At 42.8% G+C, this 22,909-nt stretch overlaps 1 protein-coding gene across 3 annotated transcripts in view; it reads left to right on the top strand.

Annotated features, from left to right (window-relative positions):
- LOC143172282 (SET-binding protein-like) overlaps positions 1-22,909 on the top strand; it is a 260,552-nt gene that overhangs the window by 218,817 nt on the left and 18,826 nt on the right. The window lies entirely within an intron of this gene.

Here is a 22,909-nt window from a genome sequence, read left to right as displayed (position 1 = left end):
CAGTGCTTGCTGCTAGTAATATATCCCCATAATGGATATAGCATTAAACATTTTGAAGTGGCAGCTGAAAAGGTTTTAACAGTGTCCACTTTGGATTAAGGGTCTGCATTTTCTTGAAGGTCTTTTATTTCTTAGCTGGTTTTGGTTGTTTCTTTCTAAAAAATTGTTGGCAATGCAACTATTGACTTTCAGAGAGAAGGATGAGGATTTTTTTGGTAACCGTAATGATTTTATCCCATTTGCCTTCATTTAATTTGGAAATGGAAACCATATCTTTAATGCTAATTAGGCAGCACATTACTTAGTCTTCCTGTCCTCGTATAAATAACAATTAGCAATAATTTAGCAGTTGTACACTCTGGCATCTTCTAAGCCATACCATTGTATACCATTCCAAATTCCTTTGCATTAATTAGGATCATAAGCCAATCAGCACTAATTAAGAAGAAAATAAGTATAATAACAAATGAAACAAAGCTAGTGATTTGTATCTGTTCAGTAGTTCTTTTTCCCTCTGCAGTTTATCAAATAGTTGTAATGCGTAGGAACTTCTTCTAATTGAAACTAATTATGAGGTTTCCCCTGCTACTTTGAGCCTCATCTTCAAATCCCACGAAGCTCATTAAATAAGTAACAAAGCTGGAATCTTTAGCACATATTGTAACTTGGTTCACGTTAATTAGCACCATGTTTTGGAGGCAGTAAGAGGCTGTTCAGCAGCAAACGCTACCTAAAGGGACATTAGGTAGGGATTTTTGCAGATCTAAGAGGCTACGCAGAGACCTGAGCCAGGTATGATCAGATATGGCTGAAATGTCACATAACCACCTCAAGACCGTATGCTAAATATGGTACTTTTGCAATTCAGCCCATTTTGACCCTGTCTTAATGTCTGTTGTTATTTGGAGCAAACATCTGGGGAAATGTAGGTACTTAAATATACAGTCATTACATCTGAAGGTCATTCCTGTCTATCGGTGACTGTGTCATAAAATAGCATACATTTTCCACTGCTGTTTTGGGTATCATTAGCACCATTTCACTTGCAGAAGCGGGAAGCAATCTAGATGCCGGCATCTTTGCAGATCCCAGGCCTATTTAACAGACTGAAATTGCTACATGATGTTTAATGACGCTAAAAATATATATGATGGTATGTGCCATCTCCGTTTAGTTGCATGTAGTAATTTAAAGGTAGGCAGTCGGTAAGTATTGAATACAGCTCAAGGTGGGTGAAAGAAATCCACAGGCCTATAGTTTGTGTCTTCTCACTACAAATTCACCTCATCTTAAGCAGTTTTCTGTACAATCTTATGAGACAGAGCCACACACTTATCTTACAACAGGCTGCTGCCTTGCTGCTGTACTGCCACTCTCAATCTTCACGGACGAAGACACGCATGACCTAATCTTATTGGAAAATCTCACATGCCCTGAAACCAGACTGAGTCGGAACAAATCACAATCTAGTTTGTGGTTACACGCTATCCCTTTCCAGCTGACATTGCTTTGAGATTGCTAATTAACTGACTAATTAATTAAAATACCCTAAAAGTGGTGCAGTAACTCTGACACCTTAGATATTTTGTAGTTGTTGGGTCGTCTTTGACTTCCCAGTTGTGTGTGTGTGCAGATTGTCAGAGATCTCTCACCCCACCACCAGCCCCCAACTGCTTTTCTTGGGACTGTGAGTCTAGCCCAAAAGCCATGCACAGATGCGGGATCACCCTCCTGAAGTATTACCCATGCTTTCTTTCTGCCTCTGAAGACCGTATCTGGGCAGCTTGCAGGCAGGGTCCAGTGGTAACTGATAACCCCCATTGTAGCCAAAGCAAGAAATGTCCTCATGTAAATCAGGAAGAAAGAAATGCCAGTGCCCTTTTTCCCCTCTGCATTTCCAGACAAATTGTTTTCATCGAATGACTATTATCATTTGAAGTACTGTTTAAATGAGTCCTGTGAAAAAGACCACAAAGTATCATTGCAATATTCCCAGATGAAAAAAGAGGCCCCATGTAAATGATGAAACTCTGAAAAAGTGTGCAATCCAAAATTATTGAAAATATGTAAAACACCTCTTCTTGCGATCTGATGAATAGTCACCAAATAGGAACACTTTCCAAGGACACAGTAAACATCTTCACGAAGGCAATCCACAAATCAGTATTTTTTTTCCCTTGCTATGGATGAGACAACCAACACACATGACACACACAGCCTACATGTTTTTAGTGTGGGTACATCAGAGAGCATAGGAACCCGCTCTATTAGAAAAGTTGTCCTCTACCAATAATGGAAGATGTAGTCTTGTGCCCGGACAACTTAGTCCATAAACAATCATATCTAGAGAACTGACTTGTTCAAGTACTTCTTCATGAAGTTGAATCCAGTGGTGCCAATGTCCCATTGCCCTGTTATGCGTGACAGCCAAGCAGGGTGTGGACGTTGATGTGTTTCTCTGAATTGCTCAGTCAGCCGAAAGACTTCATTTTCTGGGGAGTTAAAGTCTAGCTTTAGTAAAAACCTTTGGTGATTCCTGGATGTCAGAGAAGCAATGTGATAGGAGGTGTCTCCAAAGACCACTTTGATAACCTGCCTTCTCCTAATACCACCCACCAAGGAGCAGAGGGGATCACAGATGATGTTACCCTTTTAGTCACATTAGGTGTTTTAGAGGAGGAAATAGAATAAAACATCTTCAGCTTTTCACTTTCAAGCACCTGGGGAAGTTATATAGAGGAAAATGGCTGCAACAGGGTCCCCCTTCCCCCCCTTGTGCAAGCTGGAAGCTTCAGTACACATCAAAATTAATACATAATACTCTATTCTCTGTGGCATGCTTCTCAAATAAAGAAAATAAGCAGTGTTTTTCTTAGGAATATATCAAAACAGTTTAATAACTGGAGCAGCTGGTCCTGCAGGAAACCTCCTAGGGCTTGCTGCTGGTCAAAAGTACCATTTTTCACATTAAGTTTCTTTATCTGAAAATAAAATACCTTCCAATTAAAAATGTAAAAAATAAAAGAAAATTTAAGTTTAAGTCTGTGTTTCCAGTAGAAAACACATATGTTTAAAAAGAAGTAAAAAAGTAAGAAAGTTTAATGAAAAATAAAATACCTATTGCATTGTCTCAGCATATAAATAGCTTGTTTCTGAGCAACTCAAAAATGCACAAGTGAGACTGCCCAGTTTCTGTGTGTTTAAAATTCAAGAGTGGACCCTAGAAAGAATTAACTGGGAAGACCTGCTCTCCAGTCCCCTGAAGACACAGCAGAAGGTCACCACCGGTTTTGTTACTCATGAACACTCTTCTAGCCATGTCCTGATAGGAGTCTGAAGGCCAAATGAATCAGGGAACAACAGTATTTTTTAATCCCTGGAGATGACTTAACCAATGATGCACATAAAGGAAGGGGAAGGGAAAATGAGGGGAACTTTGACTGTATAGTCCTTGTATTGTGGAAAACAAAGCCAAAGAGGAGTCACCAGGATGTTTTTGTCTTCTATTGTTTGGGGGTTTTTTTTCCCATATACCTTTCAATTGTTTCTAATTATGATCTGTAAAGAAGTGGTTGTAACAACTGCAGATTGGGAATGCTGGTAGTTTCCTCTCTTTCAGAGGCCCTTTGAGGTTTGTTTCACTAACATCTATAAAATGCTTTGAGATCTTTGTCTGAAAAACACGAAAAAACAACAATGAAGTGAATTGCAACCCCTATCTTCTATAATTGACCTAGGCAGAGAGGTTTGTTATTGTTGAAATTGTTGGGGGAAAACCTGGCACATGTCTAAGGCAATGCTGCTTTTTGCCTTGATCTGAGCTGGAAAGGGTTAAAATTATAGGGAATCTTACCTTCAGAAATGGAGAGGGAGAGGGAGAGAAGGAGAAAGAAAGAAACAAATGAAAAAAAAAAGCGCCCCTTTTTTGTGGAAAGGATTGGCTTCTGATTTCAATTATTTCTGAGTTGTAAACATTTTCAGGGACAAGGAATTCCTTTGCATACACATATTGCTATTTGCAAAAACCAGGGCCAGTCCAGTGGAATTTTGTTTTTGTCTCAACAGAGTCATTTTATTCATCTGGGAGATTTTATTTAATACTCTGGTATAAATGACAGCAAGAAATTAAACAGTTGTTTCACTCATTTTTCTTCTTTTCAGTGTGTGTGTCTTTCTTCCCACCGCCCCCCCACCCCCGTATCTTTATAATTATGTTTTAAGACCGTAAATGTTTCCAAAGGTAGTGCCAGATTTAAAATACTGGTTGTTATTACAATGTGTGGGTGGCTTTACCCTCTCTGTTTGCAGCCTCCAGCTTTTATCTGCCCTGCTTCAATCCTCCTACTATAAGAGAGGAATCCAAGAAAATGAACTCATTTAGGGGAGAAGCAGCTTGACTCCTTTTATGATGATTATGATTATTTTAGTCTGGAGCGACTACCCTTTAGCAGGTAAAACCAAAAATGAAGGTTAAAGAAAAAAGCTTTGAAAGCTTAAATTTTGATGCAATAAATCAATCAAGCAGGCAGCCCCTGTCTCCCAGGCTCGTTTTCATCTCATCCCCCTGGCTGCAAGGAAGTTACTCCTGTTTCATGCTGCCACGGTGGGGATAAGAATCAGACCCTCATTCTTCGCCAAGCGTCTTTAAAGCAGAAAGACATTTTTGTAGGCTGCTGTGGCATATCCCAAGCCCTGCTGTCCTTTCTGCTGCGTGCAGGGAGTGTGAGGCAAATACCGCACTTTGCAACAGGCACAGGGAAGAAGAAGGGGATAATAGAGACAGTGCCGTTCTCCCCTGAGTGCCGTAAATTTGCAGCCGGCACAGGTGCGAGGAAGGAGGGCAATGTGTGCACCATTTAATAGGGCTGCGTTGCAGGTGAATGGATGTAGGATTCTGGCTAATTCATTTGCATTGCATATTTCTGCTGACGCCACACGTGAGCGATGGACAGTTGCGGCACCTAAAATGCGGCTCTCGCAGATACTGCGCTCTGCAAGTGGACTCGAACCCAGAACCACTGACCCAACCAGCTCAGCATGGCGTGAGAAAGGTGGACAAGGAATGGGTCAGTGCAGCTTGTTCAATGCAGGCAGTGGTGTCATTCATCCAAAAGCATCTATTTTAGGTTGAGCTGAGTTGCCCCTTAAACTCTGTTGGCTATAATGACTAGTTTCTGCTACCAGTAAAGGACTTGCTCAGAAATCAATGTTTCCACTTGTAGGCAGCCATGTTCAGTCTGATGAGTCCCACTCTGCTCTCTGGGAAGAAGATAACAAGAGGTGCTTTCAAGGCAGGTTTGCCCTGCCTGGGTGATAAATGAGTCGTATTGGCAGGATGCTCTGAGAAAAGCTCACCGCAGCACTACAGCTTTTAGAGCTGAGCTGGTCCCCCTCTGACTGCCTCTGAGTGCTGGCAGAGCACGGAGAAAGCTCTTTGCGTGCTCTGAGCACTGTCCTGGGAGGTGGCAGGTTTGGGTCCTCCTGAGACTGAGGATGGGTTAAACTCACATTTCCCATTTTTTCTGGGTAAATGCTGTAATACTGGCAGCGGGCTTCCCCTGCATTCATGGGGGAATGGGCGCTGCTGATGTGGGTGCCAAAGAGGCTTTGAAACAGCCGAAGGTGCTGGAGGATGGGTTGGAGTCCAGATGGACTTTTTTGCTCCCTGTTTTCTCATGGCTAACTGGGATAGGGGGATCGCACTTCAGAGATGCTTTTCTCTGCACCCAACCAGGTAACATAGAGGGAACAGCCAGTCTGGGAGCACCAACTTCCACTCAGCATCTCTGAGTGATGGGATCAGCATCACCGTATCGACATGGTTTTCCTGACCCTTCCTCAGGGTTTCTCCTGGAGGAAGGTCTTACAGGAGAGGCCAAGCATCACTAGAGCGTTGTTCTTGGAGCACCTCACTGCAGGAGGGAAACTGAGGCACAGGGACAAAGCGATTTGCTCCAGGAGCAGGGAAACTCCAGAGCTGCAGCAAAACCCCCAGAGCAGCCAGAGACTTCCCATTCTTTTCTTTAGCTGTTGATGTGATTCTTTGTAATCATTACGGTTTCCCCTATATTTGAATGAAGAGGGCCATAAAAGTTTAGCGTTATCTGTCTACCTGCTCTCCCGATTACCTGTGCTCATATATGACTACTATCGACTCATTATTGGCATGGCACTGATCTGAACTTTGAGTTTACTGCTCTGTGGAAACACAGTAGCTACCCAGTAATGCGGTTATTTCAGCAGGCACCCTTTTTTCTATAAGATAAGAAGACAGTTGTATCTGTTTAGTGCTATCATAAAATTGTGTTAGTCTCTCAATAAAAAGGAGTCTCTGCTTGCTGTTAAGCAGAGAGAGAGCAGCTTAGCTTTGAAACCAGGGTTTGGATGAACCCAACTTCTGTTTAATGTGCTGGTGGCTTGCACTTTTGATGTATCTGTTGATCATTTGATCGGCAGAACTTTACTGAAATCACGAGGTTTCCTGATATGTTAAAAATTCTGACAACAAATCAACCGGAAGGTTGTAATCTCAGGTCATTTTCCTTGCCCTCCCCTCCTCTGTAGGACAACAAAATGTTTGTGTTGTTTCAATCCTTATTGCTTCAAAGCTCTTTGAAACATGGCAATGTGGTTTGAACTCACAGCTATGCAGTCAAAGTCTGTCTCTAGCATTTTAACTTCAGCTGTTTATGTTCCAACTAATTAGCCATAACGTGCTGGACTGGGGATAATATATCAGATATGTTATGACTCTTTCCCTGTGCTGTAGTGGTGGCAATTCTCCACCAGTGACTTGAAAGTGCAAGAGCTGGTTTTCTCCCAACTTTTCTGGGGAAGCAAATATTTAAGCTAAAGACACTTGATTTTTGCTACTATGGGTTATGGTCGGTTTTGATTACATTTTCTGTCTCAAAAGCTATTAGTATATTCTAAACACATGTAAGTAAATTCTCAAGTGAGAGCAAAAGTGTTTGGGAAAGTCTGTGTGCCACCCAGACCAGAGGATGTAGGCTGGAAAGAAATTATATGAAAGAAAAGGAAAAAAAAAAAAAAAAAGTCCATATTGTAACATTTAAGTCCTTTATACACAAAATAGTCTGGAATCCTGCTGAGACCCCTGACTTGAGTTTGGGCTCTGAACCCCCTACTAGTCCATTAAAAAGAGAGGGGATATTTGCAAAGACTGGGCAAAAGCATGCAGCTGTGCTAACGTTTAGAGATTCTCATAACTCAGGTTCTGGTTTAGCAGCATCTGTAAAATTAACAGCTCCAAGTTTGGTTCATCCACAGGAGCGGGGAGTCTGCTGAACACATGGGGTCTTAGCATAATATTAACACTTGTTTGCGGAGAGATCACACAGAGAGCTGCATATGGTTGGGCTTAAGCTGTTCCTGGGGTGTTGAGGGCATTTCTGATGAGCTAGGGTTGGTATTAAGACCAGTGCGGTTCAGGATATGGAGATGCTGTGAACTTTTTGGAGTGCTGCAGCCTGTTTGTTGGACTGGTTTTGAGTCTACAGGCGATCCTGAGGGACCTGGCCATCTGCAGCAGCCTCAGGCTTTCTTCTGGTGCTGGCCTGCTTCTTTGTAGGTCTCCGGTCAGCAGAAATCATATGGCTGAGAAAAAAGGTTTCAGCATTTTATCATTTCCAGAGAATAACATTGCCAACTGCCTAAGCGCTCATCATTGTGGATTTCCCCTGCATTGGTGGTGGGAAATGAGAAACCTGATGACTTCCTCAGGATGAACTTTGGGAGGAGAGAAAAGCTCAAAGAGAGAGCAAAGCCACCCTTGCGGCTTTTCATTTCTACTTTGGGATTAGAGGATATTATTTGTTGCTCTGTCTCCCTGCCCATTTATCCACCTGTCTGTTCTCACATCCACATCTATCACATTGTTGGACGTGGCAGTCCATTTTTGATGTATATAAATCGCAATAATATCACAGCCACAGGCTGTGTCACGTTATTGTCAGCTCGATGGAGTTATATCTGTGTTTATTAAAAGGCAGGAGGAAACTGCAGTGCTCCGCAACTCCAGGACCTCAAAACCTGCTCGTTTGGAGGGAGACATCATTTGCCCTCTCGTTTTGGCCTCCCTTTGCAGGGCAGTGAATGCTTTTTCTCACTCCACCTTCAGTGAATCCCTAATGGATGAACAGAGGACACAGAAGCACCTAAATAGGTCCTTAAAACCTATTTTTTTCCTCTGTTGCACAAGGGCCAAGGACAATGTTTCACTCCTGCCTGTCCCATGTAGTTCACGCAAATTTACTTATCTTTCTCAAAACTGCACAAACTTTCGAAGACTTGCGCAAAAAAAGGATGAAAAACGACTGACAAGAAAACCTCACCAGTCTTCAGGGATGTCTTTATGCTTTTTTTCTCCAGTTAATTTCCCAGAGGAGATCCCCTCACTTTGTCAGAGGGAAGGTGCAGTAGCCGTCCTTACGGGCTTCTATTGAACAGGTGCCATCGGCACGGTGCCAATGCGGCCACCTCCAACATGCGCGTATCGCCTTTGGCAAATGCTTCTTGACCAGGTCAGCTGGCAGATCCATTTGCCACGCTGCGCTGGATAAATTATGGGCTCTGGCCCTCAGTCCCATGAAATATGTCAGGATGCTGTGCATGCATTTTCTCTCTAATCCCCCTTCCCTCTCAGCCTACATGTAGCCCTGATGTCTTTATTTGAAACCTCAGTGGCACAATTTTTATACCCAAGCCCTTTCATCTATTCCTCTCTATCAGCAGAAGATAACATTTGTTTGGGGGCAGGAGCTTTTTTAAAATTTTTAATTATTACTATGTCCCCAGCATAAATTAGCCACTTAGTAGGCAAGTAGCAAGGGGCAAATTTCTGGAGAGAAGGTAGCACATCGGATCAAGGTCAGATAAAAACCAGAGCTGAGCTACTGCCCGTTCCTTTGTCAAGGCCAGTAAGGGGAATTGGGGCCAGTTTTCTTAAAGCCAACGGAGCTTGCGTTGACGAAAAGAGCCACGGAGACTGAAAAGAGGTCAGCGAGTAATGCATGTTGGAGCCAGGACAAGGGAATAACAGCACCGAATGCCTGCAGAGGAAGGCAAACAGCAGTGGTAATGTGGGCTACGCGGCAATATTGCTAAACTGTTTTCAGCACAAACCTTCCTAAAAGGCTGTTGCTCTGAAAGGGGCAAAGCCAGAGCCAGCCCATTCCTCCCACTTCCTCCAGCATCTTCCCAGTTGCAGGAGCACGTCTGCTGTCATTGCAGCAAGTGCCACACAGCTTGAGGAGAGATTTTTTTGCCGTTATAATTAAAACTATTATTCTCATACACAGCCAATAATTAGATAATCTAGGCCATCACGTATGTACAGCCTGGAAGGGTGCTCATCATAGCTGTGGAGAGCTCTTTCCACTGCTAAGTCTTACTGTATGATGTTAAGGAGCATAAAAGAGGCTGTGTAACATATTTGCTTACAGCGAAGTGTCATGTTCAGTTCTACTTAGGGGACTTGTTCATCTGCCCCTGTAAGCAGTGACAAGCCCGTGGCAGAAGGACCAGGGAGATGGCCCCTCAGAAACATTTCAGACAAGCATTTCAGCATAAGTTCTGCCCTGACACCAGCTTTTAATAACCCATAATTTTTATATTACATATACATGTGTGTATATTTACATACGTATATCAATCTATATATATACATTTATAAAAACAACCTTTCAAAAGTGCCTAGTGACTTGCTCGCCCAGTTGAGGGTCCTTTAAAAGCCCTTTTCTGCAGATGCTTGGCAGCTTGAGAAAATCTCTTCTTTCAAATTTAGCACCCGCAGCACTGTCCTTCCCACATCAGAAGACAGTTTTTAAGCCCTCCCCTTCAGTAACCAAAACTAAATTAATCTAACATCAGGAGAGGCTCGTACAAGGAAAACCTATCAGACTTTGAAATAGTCCCCCAGGGAAGTTGGGGAAGCCCAGTCATTTAAGGCTGAATGGATTGACCTATTTTGGGACAGCTGGAAGGATGGGCTCGCTGAGCTAATATGGCTTTTCCATTTCTAATATATCTGACCTAAACTTGGACTGTCGAGACCCACCAACGCAGGCAGATATGCTTTCAAGGAACACACCAGAAAATGAGGAACAGCATTTTTAGTAGGCAGACAAGTCATAACCACAAGATCCCTGGACATTCAGTTGTGGCTTTTTGTCTTCTCTCTCCAACTTCTGTGCTAAGACACTTTGCTCTCCAAAAGTAGCAAGGGCTCAGGTCTCCTATTTCTGAACTGATGTCATCTTGTTTGGGAACTTGGGAAGCAGTTAAAGAAAGAAAAGAAGAGGCTATAGAAGGAACACTGAAGAAAAAAGGTGCTGGAAGATCAATGTATGCCTTGTTATGGTGCAGGTTTTAAGTAAATGACAACTATCACTCCAAGCAGGAAAAATAAACTTTGAGTTGGAAACACGGATATAATGTTCAGACATAACTTGTTTTTTCCTCCCACTTACCATGGTCTGTGGAGTCTAAGTAAATAAAGTCTTACTTAATTTTCATGGTGATGGTTGAGGATACAAATGATTCTAAGCCTAAGTGTGTGTACATACATAGATATTTATTTTCTTTTGAGTTTCAGTTTCTGTAACCCAAATTCTTTGGGGAATCTCTGTTGCAATAGTTTCATCATTCTTCCCTTCTGAAAGTTGGGCTTTGATAATAAATGAACTATACAAATTGTGTCAGGTTAGCTTCAGGGATGAGATGGGATCCTTCCAGGAAAAAAAAAGCTGTAGGATTACTACAACAACCAATTACACTGACATTCCCCCATCAAAAGCTGCATCTTGAGCAGAGATCCAGTGTCAGAGATTTGGCATAATAGCCCGTCAACACAAGTCAGTCAACGATTGCAGGAATGATACAGAGTGAGAAAGCTGTTCTTAGGGGAAAGTAACTTTTCTGTAGACTGGAAGCTGGTTTATCCTTAGCAATGTGTAACGCTGGTCGCAGCCTCCCTTCTCTACCTTATTTCCTATAGGGTAAAAGAGCAAGGGGATGTGAAATGTGGGAAATGAACTGAAAACCTCAGTAATTGCTCCCCTTGGAGATGAACACAGACCAAGTCAGTCCTGGAGTGTGATTTTACTGTAAGGAACAAAATCCAGGCTGGAGAATAAGGATAGTCCCTGGAAAGTCTTTGGGAGAAAGTAATAAGGTGTTCACCTAAGAGTTTTTTAACTACATTTTAGTTCATGGGGGTGGTATCTGTCATACTGGAGAAGACTAGCCTGTGCATCACTCAAAATCTGTGAAAGCCCATTTTTTGAGCTGCTGAGCTCAAAAGCAGTCCGTAAGTACTTTCTCTGTAAGCCCATGCAACTTAAACAGCACAAACTCCATTTTGTCTAACTTAGGATCTGGTCCCTCATAGACAGCTTTTCCAACTTTCTGACCCTCGTAAACTGATTTTGTGAGAGACTTTTGTTGTGCTTATTTATGAGTGCAATCAACAATATCTCCTTACACCACCAGCCTTTCCACTAATACGTCCCCAACACCTCTGTCTCTTCCTGAATGCAGAAGTGCCAACATGATGATACACAGAGCACACCGGGCATGCAGGGGAGAAGGTCTATACTGCAGGCTCTGTTGTGCTGCTCCCCTCCTATAGGAGACTATAGGGGCTGTCGGAACCCCATAAAGATAGACCTTCAGGGTTGCTGCAGGGAGAGCTGATTTCTTCCACAGCCTCCCAGTAAAGCACTTCACTGAGGCCTCCTCCTTCTCTTGAATTATCATCTGAAGACATTGATCCCAATGTCCTAACAATGCCGTAACACCCCAAATGCTTCTAACACTCTCAGGCACCAGCAATTTGGGGAATGACTCAGGTTTTTTCAATATTTACAAATATGAAAAAGGCAGTTTCCATTGTATTCAACTTGTTATTTCATGTATTTCCAGGGTGCAGTAAATGTTTTTTCTCATCCCCATCACACGTAACTCTTTTTGGTTTTTTGTAGAGACATCTGACATGCATTCACCACTCACTTCAAGAAGTTTCCACTTTTAAGAAAAATGTAGTGCAGTAAAATTACAAGAGGTTAAAGCTGCAGTAGCTGGCAGTATTCGTTTGTGTGGCTTATCTCTTTCCGTGGTCTATCTGCATGCTGGTCAGAATAGGACACTCAGATTACCACCCAGCCTTCCCTTGCAATCTTTGTCCAGTTGTTTTTAATACAGTAACATTCAGTCAAACAAACAAGCAAATTCTCTTGTGGCTCTTTCTTTGCGTGTAGCCACAGCTCGTCTGCTTTAGACTGTGTTATCTGTTGTTCTTGTGAGTTTGTTGGATGCCTCTTCCAGGGGAAAGTAAGGGCTGCCATTTTCTACCAAAAACATTAATTGTATCTACTGGGAGATATTTAACAGTTAGGAAGTTCAGGTCCCTAAGCAGTAATTAATATTTCCTAGCCCATGAGGTTCTCTCCTTCAGTGATCACCTATTAACTCTTCTATTCAAACCCAGGTTCTTCTTTTTTTTTTTTTTTTTCCTGTGTGTTTAATTTATCACATGCTTAGTAAAGTGAAGCCCCATAATTACCTGGAAAAAATGCCACAAGGGAGTGAAGGTTGTGACTTGAATTGTTAGAGATTCAGTAGATGCTGCATCTTCCCCAGAGTCCGTGCCAAGTCAATGCTCTAGATTGCCACAATGACTCACGCTAAGAGTAATGCACCATTTTCCATCGAGGTCTCATTCAGTAGTAGAGATTAAGGACTGCTTCCTTTGGGATGAGAGAGGCTAATGACAAGTGGATAGGTCAGTAATTACAGTCCATGGAGAGGAGTCAATGGAATCTCCATCCTGAGATACACATCTCCAAACCCTGAGTCACAAGCTCTGATCGCGCCCATCTAACGTTCAGGCACTTTCAGTTAGTTGATAATAATCTACATAAACGTACCAGCAAAAGCACAAATCCTTTCTGCCGGCACTAGATGAGTTGCTGCCTTGGCCGGGAGGGAGTGCAGCCAGCAGCTTTATCCCTGCCCATCACAGCCTAAGCCACCTTCTCCAAGCCAACATATTACGATCGCAGCCTGTCCCAAACTGCTGGTTTAGCAGTGTTGTGTGTGCTGCACAACTGTTGTGTACCTCACACCTACACCTTGGTGGTATACCGAAGGGATCTGAGTATTTGCAACTTTAAAATGAAGAGAGCAATGGAAATGCAAATTGTTGCTGTCGTGATGAAGATCTGAGATATGGTTTGAGAGCATTTCCTCTTTGAGTCTCATTCTGTAGGATCCTTCCCCGTCTTCCCTGTAGTCCGTAAAGCGGATTTGTTTGTGGCATACATATAGTAATGTGCTTATAGAGAACACAGAGGCTTAAGCAGCTTTCCTCGATGGCCTTTGAGTCACTGAAATTTGCCCTGGGAAACATTGCAGTGGTGGCTGATCTACTCCATCCCCCCTCCTGGTGCTGTATATTCCCCATATCATATTCCTCAATATTCTTTCTGGCAGATGTGCAAAGAGGGTGGTAATAAAAGCCCATTTGTATGACTATGAGTTCATTGCCTCTACTCCAAAACAGTGAAAAACTAACATTCAATAATTCTGCTTTGCAAGCCGTCGTTATTTTGATAACACTTCAAGCGAGCAGCAGAAATACTGAGCAGCCTCCGGGCAGGGGGAATTAGCAAGGACAGTGTCTTGCCTGCAACTGGAAGCCTCTTGAAAACAAGAGTGGGTTTGAAGCTGGAGGCCTTGGGAATCAATAGATGATTGTTTGCATGTGAGGACCACAAAGTGCCACCGCAGTTGAGGGTCAATTGGTCTTACAGTTACAAACTGTATTTTTTGGAGGCCTGTAACGTGCCTGTTTCTATTTGCAGGCGGCAAATAATGTGCCACACAAGCGGTCTGCGAGCTTTTGTTTTTCCTTAAAGGAAAATATATGTGATGAGGGAGGAGGGAATTAACAGAGAGCTGGCACTGCATTTCAAGACCCATGCTTTTATTTTTAAACTGCATTCACTAAAGTCCTGCTTAGCCTTAATAAATATGTTTCTCTAGCCAAATCTTTGATGTCACGCCTGGAGATTTAGCTTCACAACTCTCCCTCCATTTAGTGGAAATCTTTCAACTAAATATACATGCATCAAGCTGATGAAGTAGATGTTTATTTTATTTTATTTTATTCATTTAAGGCCCAATCCAAAGCACACTGCAGTCAATAGAAATTCAGTCAAGGCTTTAGTGGACACCGGACCATGCCACCATGAAAAATTGATTTATTAAACACGTTCCAGAAGTCAGATGGGCCAATATTTAGACGTTTCCTCACCTACCCTAAATTCCTCCCTGTCAACACAAGCAGGGACTTATGCCCTATGTTTTGGGTTGGGTTTTTTTTGTTAATATTATTTTTACAAAGCAAAACTGATGAGGTAGATGTTCTGATTTCAAAAACCATGCAACAACCAAGACACATTTAGCAGTCTGCTATGTAATCAGCAATATGCAGGTCGAGCTACAGGTTCTAGGTGCCTAGGACGGGAAGGGTAAATATCTTCCCTTTTCCTCCTTTGCGCTATATTTTATTTAGTGTACTTGAGGATCAGGTCATTAAAATAATTATTAATGGCTGTTCCTTGCGCTATGTAGAATGAACATCAGGGATGCTGAAGGTCTGCAGTGTTGTTCTCCTCTGTGAATCAAATCCCTCATTTATTCCCTGGTCCCTGTGCTACCATCTCATGTCAGTGTCCCCCTGCTATGATGGCGATGCTCCCCTAGGACCAATTGAATGGACCTTCAATTACTCTTTGTGTCTTCAGATTCACTAATTAGGAAAGGAAAGATTATTTGGGGAATTAAACACTCTACCTCAAATGCCCATATAGATACTACTGGTATAATACAGAAAGTCTGCCTTCAGATACAGTGCGTGCCTCCCCACTAAAACTCAAGAGAAATCATGATACAAAATCAATGGGATTGCTTAGTTTCACTCACTAGAAATAGGGATCATGTTTTTCACCTCCGGGGGTTCTGGGTAGCCGCATTTGTTAATATATATAAAAATGTTTTACACTGCTCAAGCAAAAGGCACTATGAGACACATGCAAAGCTATTATTAAACTCGAGGCTGCGGATTAAACAGGAGCTCAGTCTGACCCACCACTTGATGCTGTTTCTCAAAACCAAACTCCAAGCAGTGAAGTTTTGCAAAGCAAAACCCAGCTCCATCTCTCATCTCGCTACCTGTGCCCAGGGCCACGGGACCCATCAGCAGAAGGGACTCCCCATCCGGACTTGGAGAAGCTGTGCTGAGCTGCTCTCAGCTGCAAGCCACTCTTGTGTCATTTTAATGCAGCATGGTTTCTTCATGGCCTCTGCAAGCTTTTCCACTGCAGCTAAACGCATCAAACAGGCAGGGAGAGACCTGTAAAAGCGCAGTGCTCCATCAGCCCTTCAATGGCACAAGGGGGACACATACTGAGGCTCTCTGCTGCTGCACCATGCCTGCAGTGGTCTCCTTGCTGCTCTGCCTGCCTTACCTATTTGGTCTTTATTAATTTGAAGAAATTCCTCCATCAAAGCCAGGCAGTTGTATTTCCTAGATCCATTCTCTTCCTTTGTGTTAAAACTGCTTCCCCTGCAATTAATGGACTTCAGTAAGTCTCTGAAAAGGGAAGTTGGATTTAATGGCATGCAAATAAATCACATATAGAAGGACCGAGGAAAGTTAGAGCTGTACACAAGTAATAAATAAGGTTATTGTCGTCTCCCTGTCTGATCCAAAAAGGGCAAACAACATCAGCATGCTTTCATTTAATAACCACTGTTTCTTCTTGACAAGCAATTGCTTTTCACCTTCACATTACTCGTTATTTTTGCCAGCCCCATAGCTGAGATGAGAAATGTTCTGCCCCTATTATAGATATGGGAAACTGAGGCAGGAGAGTGTAGACCAGCACTTGCCAAAGTAGGTGTACAATATTAGTCGCCAAAACTCCATGTTTTATTGCCTGGGTTGCCAAGGTCTCTGCTATCGGCTGCTCCTGAGGATTTCACTAGACACCATGGGCAACTGGCATCCCCAAAAGTCAGGCTGTCTATTTTGTTGCCTGATATCAGGAATAGGTGATGTATGACTTTGCTCTGTTTGATTTCTTAAGATGCTTTAGAAGCAGCGGTATCCGTGTCCTGAGTCCTAGTACTGTGTTCAGCCTCTTTGAGCACCATCCAAAGCTGGAAGGAAGCAATAACATTGTTAATTTGCGTTCATTAGTGCAACCGATAATTGAATAGGAAAATGTGGTTAAGTGAAAACAAGGACTGGAAGCTCAAAACCTGTCATCCCTCCAGCCCTTGTGCTCATGGAGCCTGCTCTTAATCCCAACACCAGTCTCTCAGAGTCTATCGCAGCCCTGCAAACCTGTCCTTTCTCTCCCACTCTGCCTGTAGTGCAGCCACATCGAGCTGCTGGGCATCAGCGTCGATCCCCCCTTCACCTCCCATGCTGCCTGTATCCCACCCAGCCAAGCCACGGGACTCCTCTCTGCACAGCAGCACCTCGGGGAGAGCTACACATTGCCTGAGGAAGAAGAAGGTCCAGGGTGTAGAGGAAGCCTTGGAGGACTATTCAATCACCTCCTGTTTTTGCAACACCTATCTACCCTCCTTTCCCAAAACAGTATGTCCAAAAAAAAATCAATGATTAGGTTTGCTAATTTTAAGCTGATTACCGTTTGCAAAATCAATCGTGAGAAAACTGGTTATCAACATACTGTTTCTAATAGTTTCCCCGCGGGAGCAGCAGGTTTGGAGCCTGCTCTGCCAGCACTTTAATCTTGCAGAATTGAACCCCGCAGGGTGCTGTGTGCTCTGTAAAAAGTGCTGAAGTAAAACAATATCGAGGGTGCTAAGGACCTGCCTGGAGGCATTCAGCACCTGGCAAGATCAAGCTGCAAGTCATGCCTCTCCTTTCTTAATAAAAATTGCTTTTTGTGAGGAAAAAAAAAATAAAATCCCTCCCCAAAATATGTTATCTTTGAAAAACCAATCTGCTTTTGCAAGACAGGCTGTAATTGAATCCCAGCTGAATGCAGCTGCAATTGGGGTGAGGTGCCAGCATCATGAACAGCATCTGGAAAACCACAGAGAACCGCAGAGTGGAGTTGCATAAGCTAAGAAGCTCTTTAAAATATACGCGCGCGCGTGTGTGTGCACGGGTGTAAATAAAATAGAGAAAACTAAACAGACGATTTGAGGCCAGAATAGCAGCAGTGGAGAAAATGGCGGCTGAGTCCTCAGCCTCCCAAACCCTCGGACTCGACAAGCATCCTGCAGCGCCCTGCAACGATGACCCTCCTGCATCTTTGTTCTTCGTCATACCCCGCTTCTAAGTGTGAGCCCGAGATTGTTTACTTCTTCTCCCCATCTCTCCAAGGAATATGATTCACACGTTTTCAGATTTATTTGAGCAAAATGCAATAAATATGCTGCTTCAATTTTAACTGCTGGAATGTAGCCAGGGTTTTTAATGAATCTGGCCTGTGCGATTGAAGTGGTCCAGGATCTCAAAAGCTCTGGGCACTGTTAGATTATACACACAGACATACACACACACACATATCTCCCCCCACCTCCCGTTCCCTTGGGGCTCTCTGAGTCACACGCGACTGCAGGTTTTTCAGACTCGGCTCTGGTTAAAATTAGCAAAAGCCTTTATTATTCAAGAAGAGGAAGGATTCCTATCACAGCTGCTGAGAACTGCCATATTTTTCTTGGATTTGCTGCACCAACCTATTATAATTTGGCTTTATCTGTTATTCTTTGTTTCCTTAAAAAATAGCAGCAAGGCTTGGTCCTGTCAATGCTGATTTTTAATTAACAGTTCATGAAGATCACTGCATTAATCTGTAGCTGGACCATCATTGATTTTTTTCCTGTGCAACTGGCATCTCTAAGTTTTCAATCTTTTATAGTAATGTTTTGTAACAAGGTGCCATCAGATCTCTGCTGAGCGAGGCACCAGTTCTGTAAGCTTGAACAAAAGATGTATTTCAAGCAGCTGTAAACACCTTGTTTTAGTTATAAGAGCAGGTGGCAAAGGGCTTTCGCACCAAAATCTGAAGGCATATAACTCAAGTGTGGTTATATGAAGTCAACCACCAGATTCATTCAATTCACAAGCTGCATGCGTTTAAAAGGAAAACAAAAACAGGAAAATGAGTTATGATATAGTAAATATGTCCCATGTCAACTCATCAGGAAGGTTTTGGCCAGATGCCAGGAGACAGCAGCCCAAAATCACCACGACCCGTGGGAACAGGCCTGGTCTGGTAGAAATACAGTGCCACTGCTGGAGCTCCGCAGTTTCTGATGGGTCCAAACTGAAGTGGAGGCATATTGCCAGGGCCACATGGAAAAATCAGAGGATGTCAATTCTCCTGTGCCTCCATCTGCGGATAATTGGTTGAGCACTAAAATTCACAAGGAAAATTTTGTTTTAGAAAGATGATAAAGAGAACAAACAAAAGACAGGAAATTAAAATTTATGTAAACATAGTGGTTCCCAGAGCAACTATAAATGAGCCACACTGCATATATAGACGAAGGCATAAAAGTTAATACCATGTGCAGCAATACCATACACTACGTAGGTACCCTTGGGACCACGTTACATTTGCTACGGGACCCATCATTTTGAATGGTTTGACTTTTACGCTTTTAAAGCCTCAAACATAACATTGCACTAATGCCAGGTGGGAATAGGACATTTGCTGTTTATTTGTTTGTTTGCTTAAAAAGAGAAAGGACCGTTTGAACAAAATGAGACACAAGTCATAATTTTTCTCCTATTGCATACTGGAGGCAAAAGTTGCGGGCTTTGATCTCCAAAGATTTCCGAATAGTTTTGTTGGGGAGATATTTTTCTGCACTGATTTAGTACTCACGAAGTGAGATGGTAGGAATGGAGAACAGCTCTCCTGTTGAGATAGGGCAGCATCTGTTCAAACGATGAATTATAGTGCAACGTAAAGTACAAGGCTTTTCCCTAAGTAAATGTGGGAGTGCAGAAGGGATCGACTTAGCCATGTAAGCTTCAGATCTGAAATACCTAAACTCCTTGGAAACATGCCTTCAGCTTGCACTTCTATTTTTTGCAAGTGGTTATCCTGAGTTTGATTCTCTGTTCCCTCATGCAGTTGTTGACATCAGTAACATGGGTGTAAAATGTCACCGGATCAGAAGGCAGCCAGCATTCACCTTGCATTTGTATTCATGACTATACAAGGAAGAGGGCAGCAGCAGGTCAGGCCCACTGAGATCCACAGAGATTACTTTGTCGATGTGGGATGTTTATGTTCTGATGGGGTGTTTTATAATCGACTCTTAAAACCATGCCGCAGCCTATTTGTTCTGGTTTCATGGCAGATTGGAACACAGGAACTGTTGTGGCTTTCCAGGGTCACTTTTTTTGGTTTTTTGTTTGTTGGTTTTTTTTTTTAGGAAAGGCATTGCATGCCCCCCTTCATCTTTTTGCTCAAAAGTTTCCAACATTTCCAAACTGTAAAGTGTTTGGTTTAGGATCAGACCTGGCAAGCATCACCTGGGTTGTCAAGTCTGCTCACCCATTGGTGCGGGCAGCTACTTTAGTGCTGGTGCTTTCCCAAGCCACACAGCAGGGACCGTGCCTGGGAGCAAGTGCCCCTCCTTGCTGTCCCACACCAGTCCCCGCTTCTTGCCACAACTTCTCCTTTGTAAGAAGGTGGCACCTACATGCCTCCATCACAAAACTCCCTAAGGGAACCCCCTCCCTGTCCCCTACTGTGGTGGCTTGACCTTGGCCCGCTGCCAGACACCCACCCAGCTGCTCTCTCACTCCCGCTCTTCAACAGGACAGGGGGAGAAAATAAGGTGAAAAAACTTGTGGGTTAAGGTAAAGACAGAAATTGAGAACCATAACAGGCAAAACTTGCACTAGACATTGCCAGTCTGTGAAGACAATGTGACGAATGTGTATGATCTTCAGGGAAAATGTGAGCTGCGGGAGGGAACGGGTATTGCACATGATCAAGGTGCACTGGTGCAGTGAAACCAGGACTTGCACCCCTTGGTCATCAGCACCACCTACTGACACCTTCGTCTGCTGGGGACCTCTGTCCAGCTCCTTCCTGACAATGAAAAGCCAGGCTATGTGGTGCCACCTGGGGAGCTGAACCACCTGTTTCTCCAGCCCCTCTGCTCCGGAGGAGATACACTGCTAGGAGATCCATCCTAGCAATAACCCTGAGATGGTGGCTGTGATAGGGAATTGGGTTGGGGAACAAGGGAGTGAAGCTGTATCTCTCACTGACCTGCCATGAGGTGATGGGGAGATGCTTTGCCCGTGATTTATACAGCCATACTTTGACTTCTGAAAGTTTGATGTCTGGGTCTGAGCTAGCCAATGTAGGTAACTCCCGGGGCAATTAATTGTACCCAAACATAGACATCTAGCCTAGGTGGAGTGAGGTTACTTCTGGAGATGTCTTCTTCTCTGTATTGATCATCTAAAATCCTAAAATAACTCAGCTTAGAGTTCATTGAGTGACTTGAAAACATTTTGAGTGTTTCTGTTTCCCATTCCATTTCTTGGTCTTACCTCTTTTGTTTCCTTTCTCTATTTAGTGGCGTGGCCCGTTTCTCACTTTTTATGTCTACTGTGACTTGTACAGTGGGACCCCAGCCTTCACTGAAGCCAAACGCTTCATCTAATTAATAATAATAAAAAAGGAGAGTGATATACTCTTTGTGCAAAAATTTAATTTTTTTTTCTAATTCCTGTTCAGTTGAAACAGCTCATTTCTCTTGAAAAGCAATTGAAATGTCATTAGTATTTTCATTAGCATGATGACTGATGATACAAGGCAGGCAAGTAGATTTGGGGCCTAGGCTGATAAATTTTCATGACGTTTTTGTAAGACTGTGCTAAACACTTCAGAAGTCACATGCCAAGTGGTTGCAGATCATTTAAAAAAACAGAAGACTTTTTTTTTTTTTTTTTTCCCCTTTAACTCCTGGAACGAGAAACAGCCGCACAGCTATACAGAAATAGCACAGCAAGCCCTGGAAATGCCCAGCAGTTGCTAAACATTTTTTTTCCTTCATTGAAACAGTAAATCTTCATCAATGAAGATATTTTACTGATGTGTCTTTGGCGTTTTGTGGGGGTTTCTTCCCCTCTCTGAGGATTCACATCTCTAGATGAAATGACTCTTATGTTTGTGGGGAGGAGAGAAATTCCTGTGGAGAAACCCAGCTTAAGACCTAACCATAACTTAAGCTGCCTTTAGAGGCTTTTTTGAGAGGTTGAGCTGGATTTAAGTGATACATGTGTGTAAGCCATCATGACGGTTTTGCTTCCAGAGCCTTTTCCCATCACTAAATGAACAATGAAGAATGGATAAACAAGAGGGGAGAGGAAATGTTAAGCTTAGTTAGTTGTCTAATCATTCTGAGACTTTTTGCCCTCTTTGCTTTGAGTCAGCTTCAAACACAGATGAAGCAAATTATGCACTTGGGGTGGCTTGTTCTTGTATCTATTGGATAGGCTATATTTATTTCATTGATTCCTTCTGTATATATGAGCAATTACAGACCTGTGTCCTGTAAGTTCCTGTGTTTTTCTCTCACCTGCAATTTTGAATTGCTGGGTTGTTGGATTTTTTTATTTTTTATTTTTTATGCTCTGTTTACTGGAAGAAAAAAAATAATGTGCTCACTTCTATATAAAGTCAAGCAAAAGACCCTTGTCATGGGACAGAAAAAAATATTTCTAATTTTCGTCCTGGGTAACAAATCCATCCTAAAAGATCATGGGAAATTTCCACAGTTTTAAATTTACTACATGTATACGTTGATGCCTTGCATTGCAGCCGTTTTGCTTCCCATTCAGGGAAGAGTTGACAGGACATGGTTGTGCTGCTCCTTCATTGGTGACAAGGGGATTTTTACAACGATGAGATATTTCCCTACCCACAAGAGACTTTGGGACAAGCGAAAATGAAGGCTCAGGGCTCGATTCATTTGCCCACACGTAGTTGTCAACTGTCATTTGAGATGCCTAGGATATCCTGCCTGGCCTCCAGCTGCTCTTGCAGAAGGGCAGAGGTCTTGCCTGGAGCCCTTTATCATATCTGCCAGCCTCCCTCGGATGTTTTGAATACTTCAGGGCATTTCAAATACAACCAGGTGCCTGTGTAGAGCTTAGACTCCTGGCCCAGTGATGCACCATCCACATTTGAGCCTCTCCGTTAAAGTACGAGGAATTTAAACCTGAGAGGTCGTTTGGCCACAGAGCTTCAGGGGGAGGATGGATCCTCTTGCCCAAATCTGGGTATCTACAACATAACATTGCTATGTGAGTTAGGTTTCTTAGCTTTCATTATAGTCAGTGAAAGTTTAGCCAATGGAGCCTGGAAAGTAATTAATCTTGGACTGAAGAAGACCCTACATTTTTAGATGAAAGACCGACTCCACTCTTCTGACTGTATTAATTTGATCTCTGTTGCCTGTCATGGCAGCTTAGACACATAGCTCTCATGTAAACACTCAGGTTGTGGCCACCTAAAGTTCAATGAGATGAACCCCCTATTCCCTTAGTTATTTAAAAAAAAAAACCCAACATCAGAAGGGCATAAGTACAAATCCTTAGATTTGTTTTCAAAGATAAAATTCAAAATATTGAATCTGATTAGGCTGTTTTACTGGGTAGTTGTTCCAGTAGGAGAAAACAAGGCCTGAGTGCCTTTTCATGTCCAAATTGCTAAATAAAATCCCTTTAGACTTCTTCCTCCCAAGAAGCTTTTCTGCAAAACTTCCAAGGCTAGCTTCTGCAAACAATTGTCTGAAACTCAGACCTATC

The sequence above is a fragment of the Aptenodytes patagonicus genome, chromosome W, assembly GCF_965638725.1.
Source record: "Aptenodytes patagonicus chromosome W, bAptPat1.pri.cur, whole genome shotgun sequence".
NCBI classification, from domain to species: domain Eukaryota; kingdom Metazoa; phylum Chordata; class Aves; order Sphenisciformes; family Spheniscidae; genus Aptenodytes; species Aptenodytes patagonicus.
The sequence above is the reverse complement of the archived record's forward strand: the minus strand, read 5'-3'. Positions and strand labels throughout refer to the sequence as shown.